The sequence below is a fragment of the Phyllobates terribilis genome, unplaced genomic scaffold, assembly GCF_046119375.1.
Source record: "Phyllobates terribilis strain yellow unplaced genomic scaffold, ASM4611937v1 Scaffold_3__8_contigs__length_932513732, whole genome shotgun sequence".
Lineage (NCBI taxonomy): Eukaryota > Metazoa > Chordata > Amphibia > Anura > Dendrobatidae > Phyllobates > Phyllobates terribilis.
In genome coordinates this window covers 851,227,315-851,240,762 of record NW_027362763.1, presented here as the reverse complement: position 1 = coordinate 851,240,762, position 13,448 = coordinate 851,227,315, and positions in this window count along the sequence as shown.

Below are 13,448 nucleotides of genomic sequence, written 5' to 3'. Positions count from 1 at the left end.
CTGATGTGGTAATATCTGAGATGGAGGCTGAACGAAAGAAAAACAGCAGTCACCCATACATATTAAATGGGAAACCGTTGGGAAAATTTGACATGGAGAAGGACCTGGGCGTCTTGGTTAATAGCAAATTAAATTGGAGTACCCAGTATCAGGCAGCAGCTGCGAAGGCAAATGGAGTCATGGCATGCATCAGAAGAGGAATAGGGGCATATGATGAGAACATTGTTCTTCCTCTGTATAATGCGCTGGTAAGGCCGCACTTAGAATATTGTGCACAGTTCTGGGCTCCGGTGCTCAGGAAAGACATATTGGAGCTAGAGAGGGCGCAAAGGAGGGCGACTAAGGTAATAAAGGGAATGGAGGGACTAGAATACCCAGAGAGGTTGTCAAAATTAGGCCTATTTACGTTGGAAAAGAGAAGGCTTAGGGGAGACCTCCTAAACATGTATAAATACATCAGGGGGCAGTACAGAGATCTCTCCCATGACCTGTTTATACCAAGGATGGTGACAAAGACGAGGGGGCACACTATGCGTCTGGAGGAAAGGAGGTTCCTGCACCAGCATAGAAGGGGATTTTTTACGGTCAGAGCCGTGAGACTCTGGAACTCTCTGGGAGAGGAAGTGGTGATGTCCAACTCACTTAAAGAGTTCAAGAGAGGCCTGGACGCCTTTCTTGAGAACAATAAAATTACATCTTATGCTTAGTTAATTAATCCAGGGATTAAATCTGACTGCCAGTTTGGTGTCGGGAAGTGAATTTTTCCTCAATGATGTAAATTGGCCTATACCGCATGTTTTTTTTTTTTTTTGCCTTCCCCTGGATCAACGCTGCGGAATAGCTGCAGTGCACAAGAAATAGGCTGAACTGGATGGACGCTTGTCTTTTTTCGGCCTTATAAACTATGTAACTATGTAACTTATGTAACATGAGGAGGAGGAGGAGGATGCGCAGGAGCTGTACACTGTGGGGGCAACTCTGACTGACATAGGGCACGCAATCCTCGGTGTGGGGAGGATGTGTTCGGTCCCAAGGTCCGACTGGGTCCCGGCTTCCACTATTTTACCCAGTGTGCCGTCAGAGAGATGTACCGTCCCTGGCCACAAGCACTTGTCCACGTGTCCGTTGTCAGGTGGACTCTCCCAGTAACTGCGTTGTTGAGGGCACGGCAGATGCTTTGGGACACGTGCTTGTGTAGTGCGGGGATGGCACACGGGGCAAAATAGTGTCGGCTGGGGACCGAGTACCGAGGGACGGCCACCGCCATAAGATTGCGGAAGGACTGAGATGAGGGGGCATCTTTACATGCAGTATGGACAGGGGATTGCCTTGCACACACAACAGGGGGTTCTATTGCACGCACAACAGTGGAAGAAGCAGTGGTGACACCCGCTGACACTGGTCGTGGACCCTGGGTTTCGCCCCAAAAAGTCGGGTGCTTTGCTGTCATGTGCCTGATCATGCTGGTGGTGGTCAGGCTGGTAGTTTTGTCACCCCTGCTGATGCTGGCATGGCAGGTGGAACATATGGCCTTTTTGGGGTTATCAGAAGAGTAAAAAAATTCCAGACTCTGGAAGACCTACCGCTTGTACTGGCGACGTCCCTCGTGTTGGTGTTACGGGCAACGGTTGCCTGCCTTTTGTCTGCGGCCACCACACTGCTTCTTCCTGCCTGTTGGGGTACTCTGCCTCCCTCCCCCTGTGTGCTGCTGGCCTCACTCTGCATGTCCTCCTTCCACGTTGGGTCAGTTACTAGATCATCCACCACCTCCTCCTCTTCCACTTGCGCACCACGATCCTCCTCCTCACTTCCTGGCAATTGTGTCTCGTCATCGTCCACCTCTTGTGACAGATTGCCAACGTCGACTTCCTGTGGCTGTGGCTGTTCAAATATTTGGGCATCGCAACATGGGATCTCCTCTTCCACCGCTTCAAGCGTATCAGGCGAGGGGCCCAAATATGGAAATGGACCAGTGAACAGCTCTTCAGAGTGTCCAAGTGTGGGATCACTTGCTGTCTGACGACACTCGGCATGGTGGGAGGAAGGAGCATCAGGGTGAGGAGGAGTATGCGGTCGAGACTCACGGCTACTAAGAGTTGACCGTGTGGAAGACAGACCGGAGGTGGTGGTGCCCAGGTAACTGGAAGTATTATCTGCTATCCAATTAATAACCTGTTCACACTGATCAGTTCTCAATACTGGTGTTGTTCTGTGCTTCCCTAGTAATTCGGTCAAGAAGTGGGAGCGAGAAGATGTGGCTGTTGGTTGTGGCACATTTTCACCTTGGCCACGGCCCCGTCCTCTGCACGAACCATCACCAGAACGTCGACTTCCACGTCCCTTGCCACGCGCCTTGCCCATTGTGAATGAAGTAAAATAGCTTACACTTGCACTATCAATGGAAAAAGGGTAATAAAGAGTAGATTAGAACCGTGGAAGAGGAAAACCACAGTTATTGTTTACTGGGGTATACCACACTTTTTTAAATAGAGATATTTGTGGCTGAACAGTGAGCGACACACTCAAACTGCTTTTTTTTTAGATACCAAAGGCCCAAAACTGGATAGTACAGCGATTTGACCCGTGGAACTGCGAAACCACACTGGGATGTCGGGCCTACACAAGACTATTTTCAACAGATATATTTTTGTGTCACAACAGTCAGGAGACACTACTGTTTTTCTTTACGGAAAAAACTACCAAAACCTGAATAATAGAGATTTTTTACCGTGGGATGGCAAAACCACAGTTATTGTTTACTGGGGTATATCATACTTTTTTAAATAGAGATATTTGCGGCTGAACAGTGAGCGACACACTCAAACTGCTTTTTTTTAGATATCAAAGGCCCAAAACTGAATAGTACAGCGATTTGACCCATGGAACTGTGAAACCACACTGGGATGTCGGGCCTACACAAGACTATTTTCAACAGATATATTTTTGTGTCACAACAGTCAGGAGACACTACTGTTTTTCTTTACGGAAAATATGCCAAAACCTGAATAATAGAGATTTTTTACCGTGGGATGGCAAAACCACAGTTATTGTTTACTGGGGTATACCAGACTTTTTAAATATATAGATTTACGGCTGAACAGTGAGCGACACACTCAAACTGTTTTTTTTTTAGATACAAATGGCCCAAAATGGATAATACAGAGGTTTGAACCGTGGAAGTGCAAAACAACACTTCTGTTTCTCTAGCCTACACCAGACTATTTTCAACAGTTATATTTGTGTCTGAAAAATCAGAGAAACGCTTTTTTTGGGGGGGGTGGGGGGCACACCAAAAGGTTAATAAGACGGGTGTTTGTACAGTGTGAAGGAGGAAAAAAAAGGAGGATTTAGATGAAAAAAAAAGGATTTTTCCTGGCCCCCGACACCTGTTGCTAAGTCCAGCAATTTCAGCAACAGGAGCACACAGGACTGTAATGCAGCGTTTGCTGGTATAACCACTGTGTCTCGTATACAGCCTGCCTGCCTGGTATCTGGGATGGATATTAGTCCTGAAAAGGACTGTTTGTTTGTTCTGGCAGCCTTTACAGACCCTACACTAACTATTTCGCAGTTTATATCTCTCCCTAAATCAGCAGCGCTGTCCCTACACTATCTAATCCGGAGTGACTGTGTTCAAGATGGCGGCGCCCGGTTTTAAATACTCGAGGTGACGCTGTGCGGCCAGCCAATCACTGTAATGCCCACAACCAACATGGCTACAGCATTCCAGTGACTGGCTGGCAATCCCTGCATGTTCATTGGCTCTGTAAAGAGCGCCAAACATGCAGGGCGGAGACCCGAGCTCCCGCCCGAGTAACCCGGAAATGCTCGGTGCTCGCCGAACATCCCGAGTAGCAAGATGCTCGGGCGAGTACCGAGCAGTGTCGAGCATGTTCGCTCAACACTACTGCATATACATTAAATGGGAGTATACTCGGGACTACAGAGCAGGAGAAGGACTTGAGTATTCAGGTTACAGGTAAGCTGAGCAGCAGTACTCAATGTCAAGCAGCAGCCGCAAAAGCAAACAAGATTTTAGGATGTATAAAAAGAGAGATAAAATCCCACAATCCCAACTTATTGCTACCCCTTTAAAAACCACTGGTGAGGCGACATCTAGAATATGGGATCCAGTTTTGGGCTCAATATTTTAAAAAGAATAATCAGTTTCTCTACCTTTTCCTATCCAGCAATCGGTGAAAAATGGATAGCACATGGATGGCATCCGAGTGCTGTCCAATTTTTTCATGGACCTATAGAAGCTTTGCCGATTTTGATCCAACATTCAGAAAATATTGTACATGTATCCCTGATTTTACACTGACCACTAAGTCCAGGACAAGTCAGGGACATTTGAACCGCCCCATTCAATATTATAGCTATGAGTGCTATTTGAGAAAAACAAGGGTAGCACTTGTTTGCAAAAAATTGATGTTTTAATGAGCCGTAAATAGGATGTCTTACTGAACCACTAAGACACAAACAAGCACGTCTGGTTCGTGATGCTACACAGAATGACATTAAATACCCCATGTTGTGCATCACAACTGTGACGAAACAGCTTCTAGTCTTAATCAGCCAGACATCTAGATTTGCTAAGCCAAGAGAAATACACTATTTTGTTTGTGCTGACTTGTGAATGTATGTGTTTTTTTGTTTCTGGTCAAGAAGGACATACTATTATATGTATAAACCTGAATGCTGACTTCTCTTAGTCTGGAAACAATAATGTTTGTTAATATGCTCATTGCATATTGTACTAAAGGTAGCTAGATGTTGATTTACAAGAGCCCCCTTGCTATATCAACTATGTAAATTGATTAAATGCTCAAACAATGAGACCTGAGACCTGTGGAATAATATCATCCCCTAATCCTTGCTGTGTGAATGTGTGTTTGAAAGAACAATAGTGAACTATTTAAGGAACAAGGCCTCTGTAGCAGTCAGACTTTTACAAAGAGAATAAAAGATCAGACAGACTCTTCAGGACATCAGCTTGGTAGCATGGCTCAATCCAGAGAGACACAGAATTGTATTCTACATGATTCCGGCCTAAAGTTATATGGCCCTGACTGGAAGGATACAGATCTGCTCCATTGACCATCAGAGAACCCATGGATACATTTGGGAAGACCAGGTTGGGACGATGAGGTCATCTGGCCTCATGGATATGTTGTTTGGGCTTGCCACGTGGGACCATCCGGTTACCTGGAACCCATGGAGACATTCGGAGAAGCCAGATTGGGACCAGCCAGTCATCTGGCCCCATGGAAACTGTAGAAGAAGCCAGGGTGGGACCCTTGGGTCTCCTGGCCTTGTACCTCGATGGACAATGAGTTTCTTAAGCTTGGCGCTACCTCCTCTCTGTGGGGGCAATCCAAAAGTGGGGGGCCACTGGTTGAGGTAGTTGGCCCTGGAAGTCCCAAAGTTGCAGCTGCTCTATTCCAATCGGGCCAGCGAAAGGGTGAGACTGTGTAATTTTGCACCATCTTGGGTATTTTGCTGGGACTGTTCTATCTGTTTATTGTCCATTTGGTGGTTCAATAAAATATTGCCACACTGTTAACTCTCACCCTGTGTTGTCTGAGTTGTATTAAGCCCATGGAAGACCCTGTGTCTTCACACCAACTTTATAGTTATTCTCTCTCATAGGTTTCTAAGAGTTTGTGTAAGCAGGACCTGAGGTCAGCTTTACAGGCTTCAGTGGTAGCTGTAGAACTGCTGCAGGAAATGTGGATATATATAAATTATGCACTATCATTGCTATTCATCGTATCTCTATAACAGCAGTTTTGGATGCTTTCCATGTTTTGCTGTAATGAATTGTAAAGTAAGGAGAACTTGAAAGCTCTGACGTATTTTCAGATAAGATTTAATGGTTTAGCGAAAATTTACAGTTTAGAAGTTCCCATTTTAGCAACATTTGCTTATTTTTTATGTATTTTACAAGTAACAGTCGGTAAAACTATTTAACAATATTGTTATTATTTCTTATAACTGGTTATAACTGCTATGAAGACTACAATGTAATGGTGAATGGCAAAGAAGAATGCTAGCTTCTTACAAGAGCTGCTGAATGACAAGTGAGCCTACACGGACAATACCATTTTCTTTGGGCATTTTATATGTACCTGCCAAAACACAACAAAATAGAGTCACCAATGTATCCAATGGCTTTATCTAAACCTCTTATGCTTGTCTAGGAACAACTGTCATCTCTACTGTCATGAATACTTACTATGAATGATTAGTAATTTCCTCTTGTTTTTCTTTAAGTTTATATAAAGTGGAGAAAGTTAACGCAGGTAGGTGCAGAAAAATTGTAAATGATGTGTCCCACTAAGGGATTTAGGATGTTGTGCCTCTCAGTGGTAGAGGGATGTCAGCAATTGGAAATGGAGGAAAAAATGTGAACAGACGCAACAGACAGCTCAGGAACAACTTTGCTCGTAAAGAGGCAACAAGCCTGATGGTTACAGAGTCTTTCAAGAAGCAACATGCCTGAGGCTGCGTGCACACGATGCGTTTTTCATGCGTTTATGCTGCGGAATTTCCGCAGTGGAAACGCCTCAAAAACACATGGTAATCCGCACCCCATGGTCCCCAATGGCATTCCGCAATGTCAATGCACATGCTGCGGATTTTTCCGCAGCGTTTCTGCAGCGCAAATAAATCCGCAGCATGTCCATCAATTTTGCGGAAGCGCCGCCATTGACTTGCATTGAGACGCATAGAATCTGTGTCTGTACATTTGTACAAGGGGATTATATGCGTCTCTATGTGCGTCTCTATGTGTGGATGGTACCCAGTTCTGGAGGAGAGAAGACTCTCATCCAGACCTGGGTACCATTGTACCTGTAAAAAAAAGAATAAAATAATAAATAAAGTTATATTCACCTGTCCGGCGGCTTCTCTCTGCTTGCCGGCAGCGCTTCTCCTTCCAGGACCTGAGATGACGTTGCGGTCATGTGACCGCAGGCTGTCTCGCGAGATGCCGGCAACCCGGAAGAAGCCAGGACGAGCGCGACAGCACACGCGGCGGGGAATCGGGGGTAAGTATAGCTTTATTTTTTTATTTTTACGGTCATACTATATCAATCCATGCCTTTTGCATGGATTTATATAGTGTGACCTAGTTGTCAAGCACTTTCCAAGTGATGCTATCGCTTGGAAAGTGCTTGTCAGTCCGCATGCGGAAACACATGCGTTAACGCATGTGGGTACGCATGTGAATCCGCATGTATTCCGCATGTATTCTGCAGGAAAAACGCATGCACAATCTGCATGCGTTTTTTCTGCCAGGGAGATGCAGAAATGCTGCAGAAATTTTCTGCTTCATTTCTGCATCGTGGGCACATAGCCTGATAGTTGCAAACAGTTGCAGCAGCTCGAACAGAGGTAAACAGATAGTACATACGATAACAATGAGATTGCACTTGAGACACCTGATATTGCCTAATAACACGCTGCTCATCAGATATTCTACCTGTGCTCACCTCAGCCAGTGGATACGTCACTTGACAGCAGTGCTTTGCTATAGCATGTTTAGCAATTTTATGCAACTCTGTGTTCTGCTCATTCAGCTACCATGTATTAGTCGCTCACGCTCACAAACCTGTCTCTGCATGCTTATAGTTGGCTAATCTAAAAGATGCACTGTTCACTCATTACAATAAGCCACTTTGCTCCACTGTAGGATGGCAATAGTACTCTAATGGAAGTGGGACGATATCACCTACCTGGGATAAACTACACAGCACGCAACCTACAAGTCAATGCCATGCTTCCCTCTGAACCAGTCATGTTACCAGAAGCCTAAGGGATCATTGAGATATCCAATTTTCACATACAAGTGCTAGCCGTGATTTTCACTGATCGCATTTGTACATGTGATAGTCTAAAGGGCCATTCACATATCTGTGATTTTTTGTGGACCATGTGGTTTGCAGAAAATCGCATAGACATATTCAATTTTAATCCATGGGTTGAATCAAAATAGGCACTACAAGTCTGGGTTCATGGAAAAATTGGACCGCACTCATATGACATCGATTGTCACAGACTGGAGAGTGTAATCCAAAAAATCAGTTTGTTTTCCTCATATATGGAAAAATTGGACATCTGAATGAGGCCTTAACCTGTGTTACCAGCAGCATTAACACATAACTAACCAATTAAATACCAAGGAAGTTTTGATTTTTTTAATCCCTTCTTCCAAGAGACATATCTTTTTTATTTTTTCTGTCTATATATGAGGATTTCTTTTTTAGTGGGACAAGTTGTAGTTTTGAATTACATCACTCATTTTACAATGCAATGTATTACAACAGGAAACAAATGTCAAGTACAATGAAAGTGTAAAAAAAATGCAATTCTGCTGTAGTTTTTTTCTTTTTCACAGCATTCATTCTGGTGAAAAAATGACCTGGCAAGGTGCGTCAAGGTGCTCAATAACACTGATCTCTTTGTGGTCTCCCTTCTTGGGAGTGATCCTCAGTCCTGGGCCTTCTCTCTACCGACCGTCTCTCCATTTTTGCGGTCGGTGGATGATATTTTTGCTGCTTTGGCCCTGGTATATGGTGATCCTGATGGTGTCTCCCTGGGTCAAAATCAAGCAAGGGGCTTGGCCGGCTAAGTAGTACTGCTTGGAGTTCGGAAGGTGGGCCAATGACACTCAGTTGAATGATCCAGCCCTTAGGAGTCATTTTTGTGAGGGCCTGTCAGTTAGGCTGCATCATTCTCTGGCCCAATACGCTACTTCAAGGTCATTGTAGGCCATCATGGCCCTTGCTATTAGGGTGGATAGACGCCTCAGGGAGAGATCTACACCAATTCTGCACCCTGTTGTGGTTCCTAGGGAGGAGGTCATGCAGCTTCTGTTGGAGGAATTCATACAGTTGGGGGGTGCCTCCATTCACACTAGGTTGCCTGCGGTTCACCGCGGGAAGGGGGCATGTTTTACTTTGGTGTTATGGATCATTACATCAATGCATGTCCATCTCGTGCCAAGCTTGCTATTGCATCGCATGAGCCACGTCCTCCTGGTCATGTGGAGGGAGACGCGAAGGGTGTGTACATTTCCTCCCTTAATACGTCTTCTTTTTCCATTTCTGCTGACAGGTGGGTGGGAAAACTGAGACTATTCCGGTTTTGGTGGAGAGTGGAGCTAGAGTCAGTTTGGTGGGTGATCGCTTTGCTCAGACCCATGGTCTTATTTGTAGGGCACTAGCGAGATCCATTCCTATTTTTGCCATTGATTCCGCTCCCTTTGGCCAAATGAATTTGACCCAAGTTGTACATACTGTAATGTGAACTTGCATATAGGGACTCTACATAGAGAGTTCCTGTCGTGCTACGTCTTGGAGGGTCTGCCTACGCCCATCGTCTTGGGCCTTCCCTGGCTGAAGAAACACAATCCGATTATAGCTGGTATCAATTGTTCCTTCATAATACGTTGTAGGTTTAAGGCTACACAGAAAGCCTGCAATGGCAGTTATGGGGGCCTTCAGCTGGCACCTGGCTGCCAAAGTAACACACCATTCCGGCCGGCATCTACCTGATATAAAGCAGGCTCTACTCCTGCGCCAGCTTCATATTTTCCTTAATGATCTATGATGAAAATATACATTGTAGATCGCTAAAGAGTTAAAAAAAACAGTGAAACCTTGTTCCTAATGAACCTCACCTAAGACAGTCTACTCGCTACCAGTGGCATCCCAGTGAGCACCATCTGACCAAGGCAATTTCTCATTACACATGTCCCTCTCACCATATCCTCCTGACTGTATAGACAGATTCCAGAGATAATGAGGAGCTGCTACATGAGGCCTCTCAGTTTAATTGATTGTACAAAATGGTGCACTTATGTGTTCATATTATGCATTTATTTATCTAATAAGGCTTAGGTACACTAATGTGCAAGATACACCTCAAATCTGTAGAAGCGCTCACTAATAAGACTTTGGTAAGGGCATCTTCAAAATGTCTTAATGATAATGGTCCTGCCTAGAGACAAGTTTATTTTACAGGCTTCTGTAGAAAGGCATAATGTTAGTCATTCAAGGTTAATACTTTGGAACGCTGAGAGGGACTTTCTAGCCAGTGAAGCTTCAGTAATATACAACTATGATACTGTAACTATGGCAACTACTGATACCATAAACACACACATTTATGATATAAGAGAAGATTCCGGAACTAAAAGGCAGATGCCCGTAGGAGATGTCATATTTGATGTGACTGGAGACATGGAGCTTCATCACTCCACAATCCATAAGGAAGGAAGTGGACATCTGCCTAGCCAGCCAAATCAGCCATATTGCATAGCCAGCCAGAGCAGCCATACTGCCTAGCCAGCCAGAACAGCCATACTGCCTAGCCAGCCAGATGAGCCATACTGCCTAGCCAGCCAGATCGGCCATACTGCCTAGCCAGCCAAATCAGCCATACTGCAAAGCCAGACAGATCAGCCATAACGCCTAGCCAGACAGATCATCCATACTGCCTAGTTAGCCAGATCAGCCATACTGCCTAGCCAGACAGATCAGCCATACTGCCTGCCTAGCCAGCCAGATCATAATAAATACAGTCCGATTTAGTAGGACAATATTCACAAAGGTGGACACCACCAATTCAATACTCAGTGAAGAAGAAGGGAAAGGGGAAAGGGGAATAAAAGGAAATGTGAATAAAAAGTAACTATTATTAATTGAGTAAAATCTCTATTGAATTGCCAACTAAACCATATATCCTGTTAAGGATGTATATAGAGTCACTGCTGTATATATACACCGCGTGCAGAATTATTAGGCAAATGCGTATTTTGATCACATGATACTTTTTATACATGTTGTCCTACTCCAAGCTGCATAGGCTTGAGAGCCAACTACCAATTAAGTAAATCTGGTGATGTGCATCTCTGTAATGAGGAGGGCTGTTGTCTAATGACATCAACACCCTATATAAGGTGTGCTTAATTATTAGGCAACTTCCTTTCCTTTGGCAAAATGGGTTAGAAGAGAGATTTGACAGGCTCTGAAAAGTCCAAAATTGTGAGATGTTTTGCAGAGGGATGCAGCAGTCTTGAAATTTCCAAACTTTTGAAGCGTGATCACCGAACAATCAAGCGTTTCATAGCAAATAGCCAACAGGGTTGCAAGAAGCGTGTTGGCCAAAAAAGGCGCAAAATAACTGCCCATGAATTGAGGAAAATCAAGCGTGAAGCTGCCAAGATGCCATTCGCCACCAGTTTTGCCATATATCAGAGCTGCAACGTTACTGGAGTATCAAAAAGCACAAGGTGTGCGATACTCAGGGACATGGCCAAGGTAAGGAAGGCTGAAAAACGACCACCTTTGAACAAGAAACATAACATAAAACGTCAAGAATGGGCCAAGAAATATCTTAAGACTGATTTTTCAAAGGTTTTATGGACTGATGAAATGAGAGTGACTCTTGATGGGCCAGATGGATTGGCCAGAGGCTGGAACAATAAAGGGCAGAGAGCTCCACTCCGACTCTGACACCAGCAAGGTGGAGGTGGGGTACTGGTATGGGCTGGTATCATCAAAGATGAACTTGTGGGACCTTTTCGGGTTGAGGATGGAGTGAAGCTCAACTCCCAGACCTACTGCCAGTTTCTGGAACACAACTTCTTCAAGCAGTGGTACAGGAAGAAGTCAGTATCGTTCAAGAAAAACATGATTTTCATGCAGGACAATGCTCCATCACATGCATCCAACTACTCCACAGCGTGGCTGGCCAGTAAAGGTCTAAAAGAAGAAAAAATAATGACATGGTCCCCTTGTTCACCTGATCTGAACCCCATAGAGAGCCTGTGGTCCATCATAAAATGTGAGATCTACAGGGAGGGAAAACAGTACACCTCTCGGAACAGTGTCTGGGAGACTGTGGTGGCTGCTGCACGCAATGTTGATCGAAAACAGATCAAGCAACTGACAATCTATTGATGGAAGACTGTTGAGTGTCATCATAAAGAAAGGTGGCTATACTGATCACTAATTTTTTTGTTTTTTGTTTTTGCATGTCAGAAATGTTTATTTCTAAATTTTGTGCACTGATATTGGTTTACCTGGTGAAAATAAACAAGTGAGATGGGATTATATTTGGTTTTTATTAAGTTGCCTAATAATTCTGCACAGTAATAGTTACCTGCACAAACAGATATCCTCCTAAGATAGCCAAGTCTAAAAAAAAAACACTCCAACTTCCAAAAATATTAAGCTTGGATATTTATGAGTCTTTTGGGTTGATTGAGAACATAATTGTTGATCAATAATGAAAATAATCCTCTAAAATACAACTTGCCTAATAATTCTGCACGCAGTGTAAATGCACCTGCTATGTGATAGTCTCAGGGTTCTGTTTCAAATGCAGAGAGCATCATGAAGACCAAGGAACACACCAGGCAGGTCCGAGATACTTTTGTGGCAAAGTTTAAAGCCGGATTTGGATACAAAAAGATTTCCCAAGTTTTAAACATCTCAAGGAGCACTGTGCAAGTGATCATATTGATATGGAAGGAGTATCAGACCACTGCAAATCTACCAAGACCCGGCCGTCCCTCTAAAAGTTCAAGGGGGCCAAATACTTTCACAATGCATTGTATATCCAGAGACAATCAAGCTCTGGAGAGACACTACAGTGGTCAGCTATTTATGTCAGTTTGCAACGGCTTTAGACATAGTAAAAACGGGGCATGGAGGACCTAGATGTGCCGTCACATATGATTCACAGGACAAATCCAGCCAGATCAGCCATACTGCCTAGCCAGCCAGATCGGCCATACTGCCTAGAAAGCCAGATCGGCCATACTGCCTAGCCAGCCAGATCAGCCATATCGCCTAGCCAGTCAGATCGGCCATACCGCCCAGCCAGCCATATCAGCCAATACCTACCGATCAATGGGGTGATAGATGTTGCAGCCAGATCTCCCTCACGTCCAGTACTAGCCACCTTCACCTTTATGTGCATGGCCTGGAGAGGTCGCATCAGACTTATCCATATGGTGCTCACACAGGGCACCTGCTTTGACCTTCTCCATTACTGTCTGTTTTCTGTTGATGTAATGTGTAACCTGTGTGACTATGTGATGTCACTGATATCATATCTATAGTGGATGTATATAATATCTCACTATCAAATATGATACAATTTACTGTTACGTGTTGGCATTAACCTTCTAAGCCCAAGGGAAAAGCAGTCCTGCAGCCATGGTTCCCCAGCGGTTTCCTCCGCAGGGGGTTTTCCTCTCCTGAGTGCTGAAGGATGATTCTTTGTGAGTTGGAGGTTTGCCATTTTCAGTGTCTTTTTCATAGTAATTGACTGATTCTACATTTCAGACACTGAATGAAATAATAATAATGTGATTTATAATAATGAGTGAGCGAGCACTAAAATGCTCAGGTACTCGTTGTTCGAGTCGAGCA